Source organism: Myodes glareolus, chromosome 14 (genome assembly GCF_982192425.1).
Source record: "Myodes glareolus chromosome 14, mMyoGla1.1, whole genome shotgun sequence".
Classification (NCBI taxonomy): domain Eukaryota; kingdom Metazoa; phylum Chordata; class Mammalia; order Rodentia; family Cricetidae; genus Myodes; species Myodes glareolus.
The window spans coordinates 53,802,823-53,825,815 of NC_142039.1; the positions used below are offsets into that span (position 1 = coordinate 53,802,823).

The window sequence follows — 22,993 nt, forward strand, 5'->3', positions numbered from 1 at the left end:
AACTGGATGTTTACTTGTAGAAGATTGCAAATAGATCCGTATCCATCACTACGCACAAAGCTCAGGTCCAAGTGGGTCAAGGACCGCAACATAAATCCAGTTACACTGAACCTGACAGACGTGAAAGTGGGAAGCAGCCTTGAACACACTGGCCTATGAAACCACTTACTAAATATAACACCAGTAGCACAGACACTGAGAGCGACAATCACTAAATGGGACTTTCTGAAACTGAAAAGCTTCTGTAAGGCAAAGGATGTAGTAAATAAGACAAAACAACAGCCTACAAAATGGGAAAAGATCTTCACCCACCCACATCTGACAGAGGGCTGATCTATAAAATATATAAAGAACTCAAGAAACTAGACATCGAAATACAAAATAATTCAATTAAAAACGTGGTACAGAGTTAAACAGAGAATTATCAGAGCTAAGAAGAAGAATCTCAAACGACCAAAAGACATTTAAGGAACTGCTCAACATCCTTAGCCATCAGGGAAGTAAATACAAATCCAAATGACTCTGATATAACATCTTACTCCTGTCAGAATGGCTAAGATCAAAAATACCGAGGACAGCTTGGAGAGGATGTGAAGTCAGGGTACACTCCTCCATTGCTGGTGGGAGTGAAGACTTGTACAGCCACTTTGGAAAACAGTATGGTGTTTTCTCAGAAAACTGGGAATCAATCTACCTCAAGACCCAGCAATACTACTCTTGGACATATAGCTAAAGGATACTCAATCATTCCACAAGGACACTTGCTCAACAATATTCATAGCAGCTACTCGTAATAATCAGAGCCTGGAAACAACCTAGATGCCCCTCAGCCAAAGAATGGATAAAGGTAATGTACATTTACACAGTGGAGTACTACTCAGATGTAAAAAACAATGGCATCATGAAATATGCAGGCAAATGGATGGAACAAAAACAACAACAAAAAAACCATCCTGAGTGAGATAACCCAGACTCAGAAAGACAAACATGGTATATACTCACTCACAAGTGGATATTAGATGTAAAGCAAAGGATAACCAGACTACAGTCCACAGCTCCAGAGAAGCTAGGTAACAAGGGAGATCCTAAGAGTCTTCCAGATGCATGGATCGCCCTGGGAAGGGGAATTAGATGAGATTTGCTAGGTAAAGGGGCGGGGGCAGGAAAGGGGAGGGAATCGAGTGAGAACATGAGAGAACTGGATGGTATGGGGGCAAGGGATGGAGTGGGAGAGCAATGGAAGAGATCTTAATAGAGGGAGCCATCATGGGGTTAGGGAGAAACCTGGTGCTAGGGAAATTCCCAAGAATCCACAAGGATGACACCAGCTAAGACTCCTAGCAATAGTGGAGAGGGTGCCTAAACTGTAACTAGATTGGTGAATACTCCGATTATTATCATAGAGCCTTCATCCAGGAACTGATGGAACCAGGTGCAGAGATCCACAACCGAGCACCAGATCGAGCTCCAGGAATCCAATCAAAGAGAGGGAGGAGGGAATGTCTGAGCAAGGGAGGTCAAGATCGTGATGGAGAAATCTACAGAGATGGGGGAACCAAGCTCATGAAAATTCGTGAACTCTAGACCCACAGCTGTGGAGCCTCCATGGGACCTAACTATGCCCTCCATATGTGGGAGAGAGTGGTGAAGCTTAGACTATCTGAGGGGTCCTTGGCAGTAGGACCAGGATCTATCCCTGCTGCATGAGTTAGCTTATTAGAGCCCATTCCCTATGGGGCGGGGGGGGGGGGCACCATACTCAGCTCTAATGCAGGGGAGAGAGGCTTGGTCCTGCCCCACCTTAATGTGCCAGACTTTGTTGACTTCCCATAGAAGCCCTTATCTGTTGGGAGGAATGTCTGCGGAGTGGGCTAGAGGAGGGGAGAGGGGAGATGGGAGGGGATGGGAGAGAGAACTGTGACTGGGATGTAAAGAAATTAATAATAATATATTATTATATATAATATATAAACATATTTATATAAAAATATATAAGGTGTCTTAGGCAGGCAAGGGAGGAAAGAGACACATCTTCACACAGTGTGATAAAATATCCCACAGCAATAAAAGGTGGCCCTTCTTGTATCATGCAAACCATATTTCAGGAAATGTGCCTGTCCTCGATGCTGACCCAAAGCAACTTGGGAAAGGAAGGATTCATTGGTTTACACTTCCAGATGACAGTCCATCATTGAGGGAAGTCAGCAGAGACCACAGAGGAGCACTGCTTACTCAATTGCTTTTTCACCCAATCCAGACCACCTGCCTGGGGTTGGCACGGCCCACAGCGTGCTGGGCCCTCCTTCTTCAATCAATAATCAAGAGAATGTCCCCACAGACTTGCTTTTCAGGCCCAGCCTTTATGAAAGAAGTATTTTCTCAACTCAGGTTCCCTCTTTCCAGATGACTCTAGCTCATGTCAAATTGACAAAAAAATAAAAAATAAAACTGACCAGCACAGCTGACCCCTTGTCAGCTTGACACACAACTGTGTCACTATTTTATTTATGGCTAGCTTTCTTAGACCAAGGGTGGTGACATGTTTCATGAGTTACAGGCTAGGTCAATGAGCTCTCCAAAGTATTTAAGGAAAATGCTTTTCCCCAAAAGATAAACTGAAGTCTCCCCAAAAATGGAAATACCGTAACCAGGCCAAAAGGATCTTTGGAAGAAAGGGTGTGTATATTTTAATTCAACTTGTTCCCTGCAAATAAAGATGCACCTTGAAGACGTGAGGAACCAAATGTAGCAACTGCCAGTTTAACAATTACTTAACAGCCAGAAATAGCTGCTGAGAGGTGGGAAAGGTTCTTAGCCTCATTATGACACCGACCGCCTGTCATCTGGGCAGCTGTGGCTCAGATGTAAACTAACTGGATGTTTCCCATTAGCAAGGCCAGTGCCTCTGTCTGCCCCCTCCATCACTGGCAGGGCCTTATGGGAGCTGAAAAGGAGTTATTTTCCCCTCATGTCTGCATGTAGCCACAGTTGTTCAGCTTGGAACTGAAAGAAGCTTCCCACCACTTTCAAACGTATCTATGTGATTTTTTTTCCTCCCCACAAATGTAGCTTTCTCTCAATATTTGCTTTGGTTTGGTACATGCATGTCCCCCAAAAGTCCATGAGTTAAAGGTCTGGATCCCAGGTCTTTTTTATGCTTTTGATAGGTTTGCTGGTGACTTTAAGAGGTAAAGCCTTGCAAGGGGCCTTTAGGTCACTGGGAGCATGTCGTGGAGGTCTGTGGGCTCTACGTCTCTTCCTCCCTTTTGCTTAGCAGCTGATGAAACCAGTGGGCTTACTTTATCATGGACTCCCACCATTATGTGCTGTTCACCAGAGGCCCAAAGCCGTTCAATCCATTCATCATGGACTAGACCTCCAAAACAGAGTCCAAAATAACCCTTTTCTCTTTATAATCGGATGGGTTGTGTGACGAGTAGGTAAGTTCTTTATTTCAATACCTTGGTCTTTTTGCTCCTGAGGAAAAAGATTTATATATCAACCCAGCTTTGTGTGTTTGGACATGTGGTCTCTTGCTAATAACGCTGTTTTTGGGAGGTCTGTGACGTTTTTAAGAAGTGGAACATAGCCGGGGGAATTAGGTCACTGGTGGGTGGGCCTTGAAGTTATAGTCTGCCCCTATTTCTTGTCTTATTTTTGCTCCCTGATCTACCCAGATGTGAGCAAACAGCCATCAGAGCCACTCCCAGCTATTGTATCTTTCCTAACTTGTAAGAGACTGAACATCAACTTGGATCTTCCCAGTTGACTTGGAGAAGGGCTAACACACATACAGCATTCTGTGGGGAACCCACTGATAGGTGAGCAACGCATGTTATGTGAATCTGGGGGTGAGGGCCACACAAAGAAGAAAAGGGATAAGCTGGGCCTGAGCATGGGCGCCATGCTGCTTTCTAATAAAGACACCGGCAATGAGACTTGACCTTCAGGGAGCTTCAAGACCTTGAACAACAGCCTAGGGAAGAGGATGTTAAAGGGCAGAATAAGAAGAGTACTGTTACGATGACATAAGGCTCCTAGGGACAGCAAAGGTAGGAAGTGAAGAGCCCCTAAAGATGTTCCATGACATCCAGGTGAATGAGCGACAGCTCAGCGGTCGCCCTTGTTCAAGAATCTTGACAGCAGCCGCAGACTACAAGCACATCTGAAATCCCAGCGTCCCCGATGAACGGGATTCCCACCCACCCCACTTGGATCTCCAACAGAATGAGGATCCCATTTCCTCCCTGTGTGCTCCACTGCCCCCACCAGCTCCTCCTACTCGCCCCTACTGCCATCTGGAAGTCCACTTAAAACGCCCACACTGCTGTGTTTCCCTCTGCTCTGAGGCACACAAACTTCTGTCAGAGTCCCTTCCTCCCTCGGCTAACATTAAGCCTCAGACCTGACGATTTGTCCTGCTTTGAGTCAGAGCGCACCCCAGATGCTATAGTCTGTCCCCTTACCTCACTCCAAATCCAACCTGTGAGGTGGAAGAAGAAATTTCAAATTTGGAGTAATTTACCAAGTATTTGATTTTTAAGGATAGGACAAGAATGGAATTTGGCAGCTTTTTATTTATTTTATTTTATATGCATTGATTGGTGTGATGGTGTTGGATGCCCTGGAACTGGAGTTACACACAGTTGTGAGCTGCCATGTGGATGCTGGGGATTAAATCCTGGTCTTCTGTAAGAGCAGCCAGTGCTCTTAACCACTGAGTTATCTTTCCAGTCCAAGAATGAAATTTTATAGAGAACATTGTACACAATATTTATAATGAACACTGTTAGCCAATTATTCAGAGAATCATTGTGCCCCCAAACTTCCTATGCTAAAAAAAGAAGGAAAGAAGGAAGGAAGGAAGAAAAGAAGGGAGAGAGGGAGGGAGGATAGGAGGGAAGGAGGAAGGAAGGAAGGAAAAGGGAAAAATAAAAAGAAAGGAGATAGATAGCCTTGGCCTTATATACATGAGTCAAAAGCTATATGAAGGCTCAGGCCATAGACAGTCAAGACCTTGAGCTGGGAGAGCATTGGGAAAGTTACAGGTTCATGGTCATAGGCAGTCATGTGAGGCCTGGAGGTAGAGAAGCAATAGGAGAGCTGGGGCATTGCACTCTAGACAGCACAACGGAGTCCTGAATGGACAATGGAGAGGTCTGGCTCCTATAGGTTTTCTGGAGGTGGGGTAGGAGTGGGAAGACCTAGTGGGCCAGCTCCATACTCTGTGTCCTCTATCCTATGTGCTACAAGTCACAGGGCACTGATGAGATAAAGCCATAATTCAAGGTTACTTTGTGCTTGCTCACAGCTGTAAGGGGCAGAGAGGCTGCAAGGCCATAGTGCGCTTTAACAACAATCTGTCCCAGGGAGAGTGTGGGGGGCTGATTTCTGGGGGAAACAATGCTAGCAGGTCTGTGATGTAACATACACCAACATAGGTGGCACATTAGAGAAAGGTGCCCCTTCTATGCAGACCAAGAGACACTGGCATCTAAATTACTGAGCATCTAAATGGTACCTTCCGTCAAAGAAAAGATGTTTACCAAGATACACAGCTTGCCAAGGTAGACTCCAGGCGTTATGCCATCTGTAGGCCAGAGGTCCTAAGCAGTCCTACACAGCCTGTATCTCTTCCCCACCTGCCCAGGAAATCTCTTATCTCATGGCATGTGCTGATGGATGGGACTAGGTGAAGAAAATGGTCTACCTTCAAGAAGTCAGTCTGTCCTGCCTTTGATTCCTGCTCCTCATTACCACTGCTCTCTCCAAGCCCAAATCATGACCCAAGTTTTCATAAGAAAACATCCTAATTAAAAGTTTCTCTCTAGGAAACGCTTGAGTAAGGCAAACACATGAGCCTCTCTTCTAACCTCCCCCCTTACCTTCTTTGCCATCGTTCTTCAGGTTTATGTGGACCTGAAGTTGGTCTGTTATAACAACAAAAAAAAAATCTTCTTTCCCTTGACCCCATAACAGTCTTTCTCTTTTCCCCTCTTTGTAAGCACCTGCTCAATCTCATGTGGACAATCCTTCCGGGAAACTGTCCTTCCCTGATGCCCAGGCTGGACCATTCTTCTTGATTCCCACAGCATTCTGCTTTGCTTTGCTGTACCGAGCAGCCGTATCCTACTGTAATCATTTGTTGGCCTTCTTTTCCTCTTTGTAGACGTAGTGGCTTACAATGTAATCCATAACATGGCTCTAACAGCAACAGTTTCAGGCATGTCTTTGACTTACTCTCCACAGCAATCCATGAGACGATCATTTTGATTTCCATTTTTATGGTGATCAGAGACTGAGACTTGGTGAGAGGTCACAGAGTCATCCCTTGTGAAATCAAACTTAGTGTTCATTGTGTGACTTTAATACTAAGAAATTGGCCACTATGGTAGGAGACTGTGGCAAAAGGTACACATGGACCTCAGTTCAAGTCCCACCTCTGCCACCAGAAGGATCCAAGAGTTCTGTTTCCTCATCTGGTAAATAAGGACAGTGAGGGCTGAAAATGGTTGGGGGCAGGGTGGAGAGGTCATGTGTTATACATTTTTATAAAGAAAAGCTTCCACAGGCTCTTTTAGTTCTTGCTGGTCTGTAGAGTTTGAGTGCCTACCTATTCCTTGGCCCAGGCTTTGTAGTAGGACCCTTCATTTTACTGCATATTTGGCTCTATGGCAGATTCTCTGTTTTTCCAGTCAACATTGATGCCACACAAGAAACAAGAGCAACTTGGAAGTGTCAAGAAGACTCTCACACCCTAAAAATAAGTCACATTTAAAAATTAAAGAAAAGACTCATTCTCGGGCTGCCAAGATGGCTCAGAAGGTTAAGAAACTTGTTTTCAAGCCTGACATCCTGAGTTCAACTCCTGGGACCCACATTATTGAAGGAGACAAATGACTCCTACCAGTTATCCTCTGACCTTCACACACCCACTGTGGCACCTACACACACACACACACACACACACACACACACACAATGAATAATGCACTTTATAAAAATGAAGGCTCATTCTTGATGCACATGGCACGCCCCCATTGGTTCACCCCACCCTGGCATAAGTCCTTGCACACCGCCTTGTCCAGTGTTATAAGCAGTAAACATAGGCAGCTTAGTTGATGCCCTACATGGTCTTGTTTTCTCCTTAGCGGACTCCATGGCTGTGTTGGTAATCTAAGAGTAGCCTCTCCAGAGATTCCACAGTGCTCAATCCAGAACAACATGTTAATGATCAGCTCACCAAGTTTCCGAAGTTTCAACCCTCAGATGCCAGGAACTGATGGAAGCTGGTGGTGACCCTCTTCTCCGTGCCGCTCTCCACCTCTGAAGCAGAGACGGAAAACTGCAACCTCCTTCCCCCCAACAAGATGTCCGGCCTCCTACTTCCCAATGAATTGTCCCTTGTCTCCCAATGTAAATGGCTCATTTCCCCTCTCCCACCCAGAACAGCAAGTTACGTGGCCTAGAAGAACATCTTCTTTGCATTAAGGCATAGATTGGAAGATATGCACTGTGCATTAACAAATGTTAGATGGTCACTATTTTGGATACTCTGCACAGGACTCTAGATACTATTTAAACCCTTTGGACCATACTGATTCTTTCACTTAGACAGGTGTCTTAGTTAGGGTTTCTTCTGCTGTGAAGAGACGCCATGACCACAGCAACTCTTTCATTGTATTTCATTGGGGTGGCTCGCTTACAGTTTCAGAGGTTCAGTCCATTATCATCACGGTGGCACAGGCAGACATGGTGCTGGAGAAGCAACTGAGAGTCTCACATCTTGCAGGCAGCAGGAAGTGGTGTGAAACACTGAGTGTGGCTTGAGCATAATAAGACCTCAAGGCCCACCTCCACAGTGACACACTTCCTTCAACAAGGCCACACCTACCAACTGTGCCATTCCCTTTGGGAGCCATTTTCTTTCACACCACCACAGCAGGCCAACGGTTCTGTTCAGCTGACCATGTTGGATCTAGGCAGCAAGTTCTGGCCAGCCTTCCAGAGACGTGATCTCAGTGTCAATACCATTTACAAGCGATTTCAATGGTCAAGGTGTTTGCACATATCCCAGGCACCCAGCATTGAGTGTGTGCTCTGGGTGGAACAATGGTCATTTATCCTGTCACTTGTACTATTTTTAATAAAATGTTGATTGGCCAGTAGCCAGGCAGGAAGTAGAGGCAGGGCAATGAAAACAAGAGAATTCTGGGAAGAGGGAAGCTCATTCTCCAGTTGTGACCCAGCTGCAAAGGAAGCAAGATGTGACTGCTTCACCAAAAAAGGTACCAAGCCACATGGCCAACACAGACAAGAATTATGGGATAATATAAGTTATAAGAATTAGTGAATAAGAAGAGCCTGAGACACTGGGCCAATCAGTTTATAACTGAGGTAGACCTCTGTGTGATTCTTTGGGACTGGGCAGGACAGAAATCTCGGTCAACAAGTGTGGGTCTCAGACTATGGTCTACACCACAGTTTGCTTCTCAGAGTCTACAGTAGGCTGAGAGAATCAACTCCATGCATGAGGAAATGAAGAGTTGATATCCAGCCTTATGAGTCTGCTTCCCAGAACCACCCCCCTTTCCCAGCCACAGTGGGGGTCCCCTGGGGTTTCCAGTCTCCAGATGGAAATGTGGGACCATGATTACCTCAATTTCAGCACAAGTTTGCTGCCTGCAAGCCCATACCTAAGGCCAAATAATATCAGAATTTTTTAAAGCAATGAGGGTTCCTCCCCTGCACTGGGGACCACAGCTCCTCCTCCCCCGGCACATGTTTTTCAGGGCTTTGGGCTTCTCTAAGCCATAGTTGTCAACGCTGTTCCTACTGCCCCCTCAGCCCTCTTCAGACGAGGCTGCAACCCTTTTTTTAATATCAGAAATACCTTTCCCACTCATCACACTGCTGGATGGGTCTCTGCCCAGATGCTCCTCTTGGGTTGAGGCTCTAATTAAACCCAGAAGTCGTCCTCGAGGAGAAAGAAATGGAGACATGCTGGTGGCTCCCCAATATTTCACATCATCTCTTCCCAGTTCATCTGCTGCTCTTCACTTTCCAGGATTCCCATGTGGCCGACTGACATCAGTTCTGCCCAGATTTTCTAACCGTTTCAGGAGCAGACGCAGGACTGAGCTCAACCAGAACACGACAATCACACCAGAGAGGTCTTTCTGAACCATAAACGTGGCCATGTCACACCCCTGGCCCCCTCGCTCGTGGCTCTAAACCACCATGTTTGACATATCTCCTTTCCTTTACACCTTCCGGCCGCTACTCTTGTCCCCAGCAATATCGCAGAGCCGCGAGCCCCTCCCAGAACACTACACTTTCGGAACGCCAGCGCCAGTGGCTTCCTTGCCAAGGATGTGCTTTTCCCTTCTGCCCCTGGCTACTGTCCCAGAAGTCTCAGGAGAGACAGCCCTTCTCTAGGAAACTGCTCTTCACCCCCATCAGTGGATTTCTTTTCCCTGCCCAGGGCTCCTGTCACATTCTATTCTAGCCTGTGGTCTCTGTGTGCAACTAATTATTTAGTCCCCTGCCTTTGGCACTAGCCAGTGAGCCCCGTGAAAGCAGACACTATGTTTTCTCCAGCATCTAATAGCACATGCTAGGTTGGCAATTGATACCTACAGAATTGAGTCTGAGTACCAGCAGGGCTTGGGGGAAGCAAATGCCCTATCCCTAAACATGGGCCTCCTCAGATAACAGTCTGCCATGGCTCTTGGTTAGTTATATGCCCACTACAATAAGACAATAACAAGAAGACCCCCACCTTGGATCCTGCACCTCTGTCTGAACCATCAACTCTTCAGTCTGTCTTTAAACTCCTGGGATTAAGCCACACACCCTAAATAGTGAACACACTGTGACCTCAGGCAATACCTATGGGGTTGCATTCTCTTAGTGCCTATGACACCCTTTCCGGAAGTAGCCGCTGCCTCCTTTGTCTGATTCCAGGATAACCATGAGATACTGGTAAAGAGGACTGTGTTGTCCTGGCTCACCTAATCCCTCTTCCCATGCTTCCCCTTACCTCTAACCCATCAACCTGGGCCAGTGCTTTCCCAGCAACAATTCGGTAACACAAGGCACGGAAGCCGTAATTTTCTGGTAGCTACTTTTACAAGTAAAAGTGGGCAGAATCAATGTTACTAATAAATATTAGGAGTAGCATAGTAGGTTAAATATGGATGAGAAGACAATGAATATTCCAAAGGAGGTAGTTTGGAGGGTTTGGAACATTCTCATCATTCTCCATCCAAAGAAATAGTGTCTATCTGAGGTGATGGACGGGGCATCACACTCTGAGCACATGTATTGACATGCTCCATGAACATGAACAATTAGTATGTCAATCAAAAATGTTAGATACATGCCAAATGTCAAGTACATTTTATTTAACCCAGCTACTCAGCACACAGTCATTTCAGGATGCAATCAATACTTTTGTAAAGCACTGGCAAGCTATTTCACATTTTTCCTTTTGTGCTAAGATTTCAAACTACAGTCTGAGATGTCTCGGCACTTTAAGAGCACTGGCTGCTCACAGAGGACCCAGATTCAGTTCACAGTACCCACATGGCAACCTAAAGCTGCTTGTGATTTCACTTCTAGGGAATTTGATGGTCTCTTCTGGCCTCTACTGGCAACACACACACACACACACACACACACAGAGAGAGAGAGAGAGAGAGAGAGAGAGAGAGAGAGAGAGAGAGAGAGAGCACATGTATACAATCAGGCAAACAATCATGCACACAAAACATAAATAAACAAATATTTTTATAAAAGTTTAAAAAACAGATTCCCAGGTCTCTCTGGGTAACTCTGGCCGACCTGGAACTTGCTCTGTAGAGCAAGCTGGCCTCCAACACAGAACTTGGCCTGCTTTTGACTCACAAGTGCTGGGATTAAAGACTCGCATCTTCATGGCCAGCTTATACTTTAGATTTTTTTTTCTCACACTTTTGCTGTGTTTTGTGGAAGAATCTCATGTAGTTCAGGCTGACCTCCAACTCAGTTTGTAGGCAAAGATGGCTTTGAACTCCTGACCCTCCCGGACCCACTTCCCAAAGGCCGAGAACTTAGGTGTGGACCACCTATTCAGTGTTTTAGATTTATAGCACGTGTCACTTGGGTCTAACCTCATTTCAACCTCAGTAGCTACAGGAAGCTAATAGTTGACACTACTTTGGATAGCCCATGGCTAGAGGTTGAGCATTCCTATAAATACCACCAGTCACAGCTAATGATTACTACGTACTTACAGTGTTGCTACATACTTAGAGCCTGCCGCCTACTCTACTGACCACTCAAGGCTTTGAGTGCTCCTCAGACTTAATCTTCATAGTAATCGCCCAACCTGGGGACTATTCTAAAATCCATATTCTAGATGAGGAAACAATCTCACAGAACTAAGAACTCATCTAAGGTGACATCCAAAAGGAAGAAAGAAAGAAAGAAAGAAAGAAAGAAAGAAGGAAGGAAGGAAGGAAGGAAGGAAGGAAGGAAGGAAGGAAGGAAGAAAAGAAGCAACAGAGACAAGACTAGATCCACACCACTGGCTCACGCTGTTTCTCACTTCTCAGTGCAGTTAACAAATCAGCGGACTTCAAGAGCTTGACACCTGCAGGGAGACACACTGAACACACATACATTGGCTGAACGTTTCATGAACAACATAACCAAATGGGGCTTCATCTTGATTTCATTTTGCTTTTCTAGGGCTTTGGTGTATTCTAGGCAAGCACTGTGCCCCTGACTTGTGCCCCCAGCTCAAGCCAAATGCTTTGATGGGTAAACTCATGTTTTGAAAGTCATCACACAGGATAAGCGTATCCTTTCAGAAAATCCTCCGCCCTGGACCACAGGCCAAGAAAATGGCACCAACCTGGGTTACTGACAAACTGCACCAAGGGCTGTGTTTATTGTGTTTCCAAGCTCTGAGAACTTCATGAAGGATTAGTTTAGAGAAAGTTGGTTTTCTCCAGTTTTGAGGGACAGCTTACATCAAGCTTCTTTGCTTCTCCTCTTCATCCCTCTCTCTCAAACCTTCAGGGCCAATGTTCTCAGTGTGATGGGGGGTGCTGTTTCCTCCGAGGCCTCCTCTGAAGTCTGGCTAGGAGGGGTCCTGTCAGCAAGAGGAGGGCATTGACTCACACCTTCCGAGTAGCACAGGCATAGCAAACACTGTCTCCCAGTGGCTGTTCTGGGCACTTGAGCTCTCCCTTTTCTTTCGCATGTTTTTCTTATCTCTTTCAGTGCTAGGCCAGGCTAAGCAAGCTGCTCCACCAGTAAAGCCCCATCACTGGCCCTCAGCTTCTCATCTGATGTGACTTACCCTCAGTCTCTCCAAATGAAACCTTGATTTTTTTCCCCCCCCAATTTGGGAGAGGCTGCTATTGCAATAAAAACGTTAACTCTAGCTTAGTCAGCCAGTCCATAGCGGGCCCGTGAGGGGAACTTGAGGTTTGTTGGGGGTGAGAAAGTGGCAGAGCAAGGAGCTGTGTCCACATCCCTAACACGGTTCAGAAAGTTGTCCCTGCACTACAACACTTCCATCATTAAGTAGAAAACACAATTTTTTCCCAAAATGGGACCTAAATACCTGGAAAGGCTGCTTCCTGTCTACCAGAGGATGTGCATGAGATGTCTGCTGTACTAAACCTTTACCTAACAGAATTTACCTTCCTGGAGGGTAAGTATGGCCAAGTGTATAAAACTAATACCGAATGATAAAGAGAGCAGGTCCTGATGAACCAGCCTGCCTCTGCCTTGAGCTTGAAAGTCATTCCTGCTTATGCTTAAATCTATTTCTCAAAGACTGGACTGTTGCCCCATTTGTAATCTTAGCTACAAATAGTTTGGTACTGCCTATCCCATGAAATGGCAACCACGCCTGTTTCAAAAGGTTGTTATGACCACCTTGTTATGACGTTGTTATGACCATCTTGTTATGACCACCTTGTTAAGACAATGTTGCTATGACTACCATGTTATGACAATGTTGTCCAGTGCTGATCATTTGAATCCCACCTTTTGGGGGAGACAGTCCGTGTACACAAATAAAACTTGTTTTATTTCATTAATTTGACCATGATTTGGGTCAGTGGTCTTCCTCCTCACATCTGCAGCATTAACAATCCCAAATCTTACATTATTTCTATTGCTTGATTTAGGTATGCCTAAAAAGATGCACCATTTTATATTTTAGCCTTTATTCAATTCCTTACTTTTGCAATAATTTTTCCAACATGACTTCTAAATTTCCCTACACTTTTTTAAAGCATCAGGCTGTCCCATCACTGACCTTGAATATAGGAGAGTAGCAGGTGTGGTGACCACTCTTCCTGGATTTGAAAGCATATAGAACTGCAAAAGTATGGTGGAGGTTTCCAGAGAGGTTTCACCGAAGAGGGAAGAACTTCCCTTAATGTGTGAAGCACCAATTCCTGAGCAGGAATAAAAAGGAAAAAGGGCTGGGCATGGTGGTGCATGCCTTTAATTCCAGCAGAAGCAAGCCGATCTCTATGAGTTCAGCCCAGCCTGGTCTACAAGGTGAGTTCAAGCACAGCCAGGACTGTTAAAGCCTGTCTGGAAAAACAAACAAAATTGAGTTGGGAGGAGCCAGCTGAGCATTTCTCTGTCGGCCTCCTGACTGCAGACAGGAGGCCACCAATCGCCTCCAGCTCCTGTTGCCTCCAGCTGAAGCCGATCTCATCATCAAGCCTTTCCTACCTTGTAGTACTATTCCCTCAAGATGAATGAAAATGAAGCCCTCTTCAGTAACTTGGTTTCTGTCAGTATCTTGTCATGAAAGCAACTAAGGCAGAGGTAGAATAAACCGCCCTGCTGAGCTTTTATTCTTCGGTACTTCAGGCTAGTTTCAGTAGTTTCAGTCTTCATTCCTATGTTTATTACTCAAGGATAAGTGAAAGATGCCGATAAAAACTCTATCTGAAAAGTATTTCTCACCATTTCCTTTCGGGCCCTTAAGAACTTGTGGATAGCTGGGAGAGAGAAGCAAACTTTCTTGGTTTTACCCGCAACGCCCTGTAGTTCTCAAACTCTGCCAGGAGATGGCGGTAGTAACCAACGACAAAATCCGGTTGCTCGGCCGCGTCAGCTTCTCATTGTCCTGTGGACATTTCCTGCATCTAATCTGATGCTTATGAAAACTATTTCCTCCTTTCAAAAGCACAAGCCCAAACAGAAACTAACCTCACCCTGCGGATCAAGGATGTTTGTGCCTTTTCAGTTGTCGAACCCTCCCAGCTATGGCTTGATTGTAAAGTATTTTCCCAGCAGCTACTTGTCCGTTCCAGGAAGCAAAGTGAGAAAAGACTCTGGGCTTCCTCTGGGCTGGTGGGAAGGTGTGTCTAGGGGCAGCACCCCTCCAGCCACTACACAGATCTCAGCTCCGGGAAGCAGAGCAGGTGGGAAGGATGCTGCGGTGAATAACCGATTCTGTGAGAGCGACTTTCCCAAGACCTGTTCAACCCAGATACTTGGCCAGAAGCAGTACTCCGCTGTCCTGCGCTCGCAAACACAAGTCTGATAGCGTCACATCCTTGCTGAGAGATGGAGTCTAAATGACTCTCACAAACTGAAGAACGGCTGCGGAGCAAGTCAGACAGGAAAGGTTTCAAGAAACCACAGTGAAGTGTCCAGACCTTATTCAAGGTTAAGCATTTGCTGGGGGAGGGGGGAGGTGTCACATGATCAAATTAACTTAAGAAATGACCATGAAAAGTCAAGTACGTTTTATCCTTGAGTCTCAGCATTTGGGTGTTCCTATGGAGCCTTTGATAGTGTATCATGAAGATCGCTGAGGAAAGTCTGGACTACACTCAGTCTCCTCTCTCTACTGCAGGAAGGACCAGTGGGAGTCCAGAGGACCTCGGCTTGGGGATTTGGAAAGTCGGTGAAAGCTCTGGAATGTTCATTTCCTCATTTCCTTTTGCATATTAATTAGAGATGGCAGTCCTGACTGGCAAACTGCCAGAGCAAACTGGCCACCAAATGATGTTCGAGCCAGACTGTTAGAAGATAGATCCTTGTACTGTAATTTTTAAAATCAGACTTTGAAAAAAATTGTCAGTAATGATACAAAGACCCTCTATATACCTTTTACAGGTTCTCTAAACATGAGTTACAACAAAAGCATGATGCAATGAGCAAAATTAGAAAATAGCATCAATTTGGGACTGTTACCTAACCTTCAGACCTCATTCACAGTTTACAAAGTGTCCTTTTCTAGCTCAGGGTGAAACAATGACTATTGTCTGATCTCTCAAATCCTCTTGAACTGAACGATGCTGGCCCTTTTTGCTCATGGTCCTGACACTTCTTAAGACTGCTACCAGTCTTTTTGTATGCTCTGTCTTAGTTCGGGTATATCTGAGGTTTCCTCTTGATCAAATTTAAATCAGGCGACTTTGTCCAGAGTCCGACAGGGGTGAGGTTTCAGCATATCACATCCTAAGGCTTTTGTTGTTGGCTTATTCTTGACTAGTGATCATTGTGGTCGCTTGGTTAGGGTGACACCCAGCAAGGTCCTCAACCAGTATGTTATACACTGTGTAAGTGTCTCGATCCTCACCATACCTGTGCCCTCTGATTTATGCCCACATTCATAATCTCCACCTAAGTTACTGCCAGGGTAGCTACCAAATGGCTTTTTCAAAAAAAAAAAAATACCATAGAGATTTGTACTTGAAAAATACATTCTATTGATTCTGTGAGGCAGTTTTCAGAAAATGTGTGTGTGTGTGTGTGTGTGTGTGTGAGAGAGAGAGAGAGAGAGAGAGAGAGAGAGAGAGAGAGAGTAGGAATTGGGCCCAGGCTTTGCACAGGCTGGGCAAGCGGACTATCAGCAAGCTACATCCCCCAACTTTAGGATTTCTTTATAAAAAAAAAAGGTGGAGAATACTGGGCCTCCCAGAGTTTCTAACTCTCACTTCCATTTGGTGCTTTTATTATTTTACAAAATGTTTTATTTCATGTCTTAATAGGTCTTGAAAGAAACTGAGAGATTGTCCAAATTATAGTGGTGGTTTGAAAACTCACTGGGCACTCATTTAAGCCCAAAGTCTATTCCATCGCCACTAATACTAGCACCTACACACACACACACACACACACACACACACACGCACACATACACACACTCACACACAGGCACACATACACACACTCACACAAAGAGGCACACATACACACACTCACATACATGCCCAGGCACACCACACACACACACACACACACACGTGCACACATACACAGACTCACACACAGGCACACATACACACACTCACATACATGCCCAGGCACACCACACACACACACACACACACACACACGTGCACACATACACAGACTCACACACAGGCACACATACACAGACTCACACAAAGAGGCACACATACACACACTCACATACATGCCCAGGCACACACCACACACACACACACACACACATGTGCACACACAAGCACATAGGCACACACATGCCCAGGCACGCCCACACATGCATACACTGCACATGACACGTACAAAGATGCAACCTCTCTCCTCTAGTCCTGAATCAGCTGCCCTCCCATTCCGGAATCGGTCCCCCCATCCCACACACCTTTGCTAACTAAGACTTGCCAAGTCTTGCTAACACTTCTTTGCTTCAGCCAAGAATTTCTGAGACCCCCCTTTCTCTCTGCATGAAAATGTGTTAGAGCACCCCTGGAGTGCAGCTTCTCAAATTCAGCTCCTGGGGGTGGCCAATTCCAGGCTCCCCCTGAGCAAGCCTCTTCTTTTGTTGTGATCCATGAAAGGTCACCTGCTGACACGGATAAGCATCACTAAGGAGTGTTGACTTCCACGGCGCCAGGAGCCTCAGATTTAAGGGAAGGATGAAAGGTATTTCAACTGGCAGGCAGGAAGGGGGTCCTGCCCAGTCAGGAGGAAGGTGAGAACTCACGGAAGCCCTCAGAATGAAAAGCCACTGGGGCTAGACTCCAATTTCACACCTGTTACCTGGGGGAATGACCTTGAACCAGTCCTGGGTGGCATTTGCAAGTGAACTAGGTAAATTTAGCAAGCCTTGCCATGGGCTGGCCTGACTCTTACCCTGAAGTCTCATGGGAGCTTGTACTGCTTTTGAAAGCCAAGACAGAGTGTGTCTGCCTCCACCCAGGCCTGTTCCCAGTGCCTTTACAGGCTCGGTGAAGCAGGAACGGACCAGCTGTGCCATCTGGGCAGAACCTCCAAAACTTTCCAAGTTCGAAAAGGCCCAGTTGTGCAGGTGCAAACCCGATTCCTTTCATATCACACATGCAGGTCTGGCCCTAACACTGCTTGCACTTGGAAGTAGGTGTGGAATGTGTGCCCTTTGAAGAACGAGGCTGGGGGGGGGGTTCCCAGGAACCCCTCAAAAGCCAGGGGAAAGAGTCCCTGTGGTAGCGGGAAAGCCCTGTGCATTTGGGGAAACCGAGCCACCTGCAGAGTGCCTAGACAACCAGTGGGGAAGAGATGGAAGGCGCAAAGAAATCCAATCTAACGCTGAGGATAATGGCACTGTGTAAGAGTTCTAGTGTGTGCTCGTGGTACACAGTGCTGGCTTCCACGGGGACATCGCCATAACAGGATGCACTGTGCTTTGACCCGTGCTCCCTATGGACCACTTCATCTTCCTCAGCCTCTCCTCCCTCCCATTGGTCCCCTTCTGACCCTAGGCAGTTTTGCGTCTACTTCCGGTAATCTGTGCACTCGCGACTGTGTTTATTGGTGTAAAAATCTGGGCTCCACAAATGAGAAAACCTGTATATTTGTCTTTCTGAGCATAATTCAGTTTGTACCACTTTTTGATCTCCACTTAACATCCATTTTCTTGAAAATGAAGTGTTTTTATTCTTCCTTGTGACTGAATAATACTCCATAGTGTGGTAGACCTTGAAATTCACGAGGTTTCAGGAAAACGTAAAGAATTCCAGCTTCCAGGGGTGTGGAGGGTGAGCCTGAAGATCCTGACTTCAGTAGTGAGAACCAGAACGTCACAGGGAACAGGAGAGAGGTTGCTTGAATAACCCAGATCTGAAAGCCCATTGTAGGTAGGAGCTTTAGGCGCTACTTTGACGCCATTTCCCAGAAACTAGATGTTGGGAATATTTCCTAAGGCGAGCTCCCTGATGACGCAAAAATTCCCAATCAAGCCAAACCAAAACAAGCCAAATTAAGAAATAACCAGGTTTAATGAGAGATCTGGGCTCTCGGGTGGCCCCGAGGGGGAACCGGGAAGCCAGAAATGCACCCCCAGGAGGAAGAAAGGGAGACCACGTGTTTCTCTGTGGGGGGGGGGATCACTTAAATACCCTGGGGAGGGGTCAGGACCTGGCCTGCTGGGATTTGAAGTCCAGACCAGGCCTGGGGGCTGGGATAGATGTGAGGGGCAGGGGCCTATGCTCCCAACTTAACACTAGAGGGTCTCTGCATCCTTCTTTCTTTAATGTGGGTTTCCTCAAAGCCACCAGCCAGAGACAATAGAGACAAAGCAGTGGCCATATTCAAAATAAAGGTGCAAATCAAATGATTGGGTCCTTTTGTGGAGAATAGCTGTTACTTTCAGGAATGTGGCAATAACCAAAGCTCATTATAAGGCCAGCAGGTCCTGATGCTTCTTTAGGCTCAGACTTAAGCTGCATGGGAACTGAGGCTTGTGGGAAGAATGTCCAGATGGAAATGCTGTTACACACTACTTTGTTTTCCTAAAGGCAAATGTAGTGCACATACGTACACCTGATACCAATGCTAAAGTGGACACCTTGTATAAAGACACTCACGGAACAAATCGAGAGCCAAAGGAATGTGGATTCCAGATCACAGGTCACTCAACATGCAAGTGAACGGGCCAGGCTCAGGGACAAGCCGTGCAGGGTGGTGTAAGCCCCTCATCCCAGCACTCAGGAGGCTGATGCAGGAGGATCATGTACCGAGTTCTAGGCCCAGTCTGGCTTGCAGAGGAAGGAAACGCTACTTCAATGACATAGCTTACATTGCACATTTTGCAATAGGGACGTTTTAGTTTTTCTTTATTTTCTCCCTATTTATTGACTTGTTTGTGCACTTATTTTGACTCTAGAATGCTGCAGGAGCACCTTCCCCTCCTTCAGCCAATAGCCGCTGAAATACCAGCCCACTGGGGCGTGGTCTATTTCTCTTTAAAAAAGAGTGGCAAGCCTCAGCTCACTCTGCTCTCTTGGTTCAGGCGCTTGGTTCCGGCTCCTGCTCCAGCAACTAGGCTCCTTTCCTGACTGTCCGTGTTCTGTAAGTTTCCCCTAAAATAAATACCCCTTTGAATCCTAACTGGTGTGGGATCGTTTTCACACATTATCTGGTGCCCAACATGGGGCACAAACCCACAACCCTGAGATTAAGAGTCTCATGCTCTACTGACTGAGCTAGCCAGGCTTTCAACAAGGTAATTCAACCTATGGGCCCTCTACAGTCTGGACTTCCTCTGCCTTCTCTGTTACCCAAAGGATGGCCTCTTATAGTTATTGACTTGAAGGATTGCTTCTTCACCATACCATTACAAGAAAAGGATAGAGAAAAATTTGCCTTCACAGTGCCTACTTATAATAACTCCCATGCCTCCAAGGGCAGTTTAACAAAGGCTTTACCAAAGAGCCATTCAGAGACACAGCCCGACAACTCCCTCTCACGTGCTTGCAAAAGCATTGGCAGTTTTCCATGTGATTTCAAAAATAGCTTAGTGGCAAGATGGCTCCCATATTTTTCCATGAATACATTAGAAACAGATTGATAACTATTGAAACATAAGGCATAAATCCTACCACATCCCATGGACCATAAAACTCCATCTGGAGAAGATGCTGCCATTGCCTGAAGGTGCAAGGAAGGGGAGATGCTGATAGCAAGCCAGGTGTGTCACACAGCTTCCTTGGTGCTCTGAATTCTTCTTTTCAACATATTGCAGACCGTGGCTAAATAAAACTTTATCGGCAGATAAAGTTGCTTGCCCCTGAGCTTGGTGATCGGGGTTTGATTGCCAGCCTCATGTGATGGAAGAAGAGGAGCAATTTCTGCAAGTTGCCCTCTGGCCTCTGCACAAGTCCAAAATAAATATGCACACACCCATGCATGCACATGCACAAAATAAGTAATCATGTTGGACCTTGATTATAGAAATTTTTAATTATGTACCACTCTCTGCATATCCAAAGGGGGAACTATGTAAACAAACAGGGCACCACATACCTAAGCCTCTTACATTCAATCTCTGTTGAGTCACTTTGAGGCCATTTTTATTCATGTCTTCCCAGACACTATTGTGCCATCAAGAGCATCCTGGAGACTTTTAAGAAGGTTGTGTGTCTTGGTTAAAATGATCCACAATGATCCCAGAATTTTGGAGCCACAGATAAGACAGCAAATTCAAAGACAGAGAGCAACAGAATGCTCTTCAGGATTTCCTTCCAAACCTGTGGCACCAGGGCTCTGAGCTTTAATGTTCCCAGAGGGCCAGTGGCAGCTCCAGCTACATCACAGAGAATGCCAGGTAGAAAGAAGTATAGATTCTTCTGACCGTGAAAGCATTCCTCCTACCGTGAGTAGACAGAACACTCGTGTTCGACAATCTCTCCCGCCTTCTACCTCTAGCTCCCTGCTTCCCTCCAACCAGGTACACGGATAAACTCGAGGGAGGGAGAAAAACCTGCCATCCATAATCAAAGGTGGGAAGAATCAGAGACAAACCCGTGATTTCAGAGTACCGTGCCTGAGACTCTAGAATATCTCTGGCTCACAGGCAGGGAGAATCAACTGTGCAGGAAGCTAACCGGCTGGAAGAAGCCAGGGAGGCTCCGTGGGGGTGGAAATAGCACAGGCTGGGGTGGGGCTGCCCGGTGACACTCAGTTCACCTCCCCTTGCTAAAGTCTCTGGCTTGCTCAGGATGGATGACTCCAGTGTGTGTCTCACAAGACTGACTGTCAGAAGGGATTAGTAATGCGTGTGAACGCCATTAATGCATGCCAAGGACACTGTGGTTCCCCCCACTTTTCTCACACTCGAAATGCAGTGCCAGGCATCACCCTGAGCACTGAAAGAAAAACAAACCTCAGGGGAAGTGGAGGTCCCAGCTGAAGCTCGCCTGTGTCTGGCTCCCCGGGCTTCACAGGTGGGAGGGCACACTTTGTCTCGCTAGCTATATTCTCTTTTCCCAATATGTACAGAAGACAGTAGCTTAACACTGGGGGCAATCTTGGTATTGCTATTCTCACTGTCTTTTGCATTTGACTGTAAACAGCGGTGTTGTAAAGTACAGTATTTGAACAAGACTGAGCCCTGCCCTATGCTGTTGATGATGGAGTCGCAGGCGCTTCTGTGGCAGAGGCAAGCCCAGTCATGGGAAGAGAGAAGGCAGGCACTCGACCCACCACACCCCAGTGCAGCTTGCCCTCACAGCTCCCCTCCCTTCCCTTTCTCAGACATGCCAACTGCAGCTTTCCCCTCCTGTCTTGTGAAATGTCCCGGGCCACTGCAAGGCGTCCACATTCAAACCCTCTGCCTTCCAGGAACCTAGCAAACCATCTGGCCTGGAGTCAGATCCAGTAAAAGGTGGGGTCAGGCCACAGCCTCCGCCTCTGACACAGTCCCAGCCTTGGCCACAGAGGGTGGGAAGCCCAAATTCGGCAAGATTTTCTCTTATGGCTTTGGCAGATCAACCAGTCATTTTGCCTCGGTTTCCCTTCTCTCAAATGGGAGCTGCAGGTTTACCTCCTTAGCAGGCTGTTGTAGAACTAAGGATGTGGGGAGGGTGGCTGCTTTGCATGCGCTGATGGATGGAATGCAGAGGGCGTAGTAAATACCACTAGGGCATAATTGTGGGCGAGCTCCCAGCCCCACCCTTCAGCAAATCTTACTCCTGGGAGACTGGTTTCTACCATTGCTCTCGGCTGTTTTAAATATAGTGGGCCATTCTCTCCCCCCCTTCCTTTCACCATGCTATTTTTAGTCCAAGTTGATTTATTTCTCCACTGTGGCAGCCGCATCCTTTCCCTTTGAGCATCTGCATCTTTTTCAGTGGCCCCCACGAGATCCCATGACATCTTTCTCCTATTTAGGGGGCCCGAAGACCCAGGATGCCTGGCCTGCCTGACACAGATTTTACACCCGAGTATGCAGATTCTCAACTCAGGAAGGCAGGGCAGTGAGCAAGTGCAAAAGAAGCAGGGACATAGGTGCCTTGTCGCATTGGCCACTGAGGAAAGCTTAGCATCCCCAGCCTGAGGGGTGAGGGAGAGGGGCCCTCAGCTGCTGTCCCCAGACCCTTTTGGCTCTCATCCCAGGATGAGTGTGAGTCAGCTGAAGGCTCTTAGGCTTTCCCTGTGGGGTAAGAAGGGCAGCTGTAGGCTGATAAACGCGGTTCAGTGAGGTGCTCTCTGGCCGAACCTGTGACTGAGGTAAGATGTGAATCCGAGACAGCGCAAGGCAGACACTAGAGTCTAGGAGACTCTAGACACTAGAGTCTCCTGGAGTTCTGTATGTTAAAGGTTTCGTTTGCAACCTGAGTCCTTTTTTCAAGGTTGCAGAAATTTTTAAAACGTATGCAGCCGGGTGGTAGTAGCACGCGCCCTTAATCCCAGCCCTTGGGAGGCAGAGGCAGGCGGATACAAGAACTAGTTCCAGGACAGGCTCCAAAGCTACAGAGAAACCCTGTCGGGGGAGGAGGGCTTTTAGAGTAGAAGTTAGGTTTGGGGATGAACTCTGGTCTGCCTTCTGGGACCACACCTCCCGCTCTGCCTCTCCTCTCCCTCCTCCACTCTCTTTACTCCCCTTGCCTCCCCTCCCTCTTCCCCTACTTGGCTGTCAGGAGTTGAATGGCCTCCTTATCACGACCTTCCACAGGCTTAAAAACAAAGAAGCCGGGTCCACAGAAGAGACCTCGGAGCCAAAACAAACCGTCTCCTCCCA

At 46.7% G+C, this 22,993-nt stretch overlaps 1 long non-coding RNA gene across 1 annotated transcript; it reads right to left on the bottom strand.

Annotated features, from left to right (window-relative positions):
- Positions 1–11,904: 11,904 nt before the first annotated feature.
- Positions 11,905–14,685, bottom strand: LOC125398030 (uncharacterized). Its single transcript, XR_007231264.3, has 2 exons — positions 13,319–14,685; positions 11,905–12,139 (listed from the first exon to the last, which is right to left on the bottom strand). It is a non-coding gene; the product is annotated as an uncharacterized LOC125398030 (long non-coding RNA).
- Positions 14,686–22,993: the final 8,308 nt, after the last annotated feature.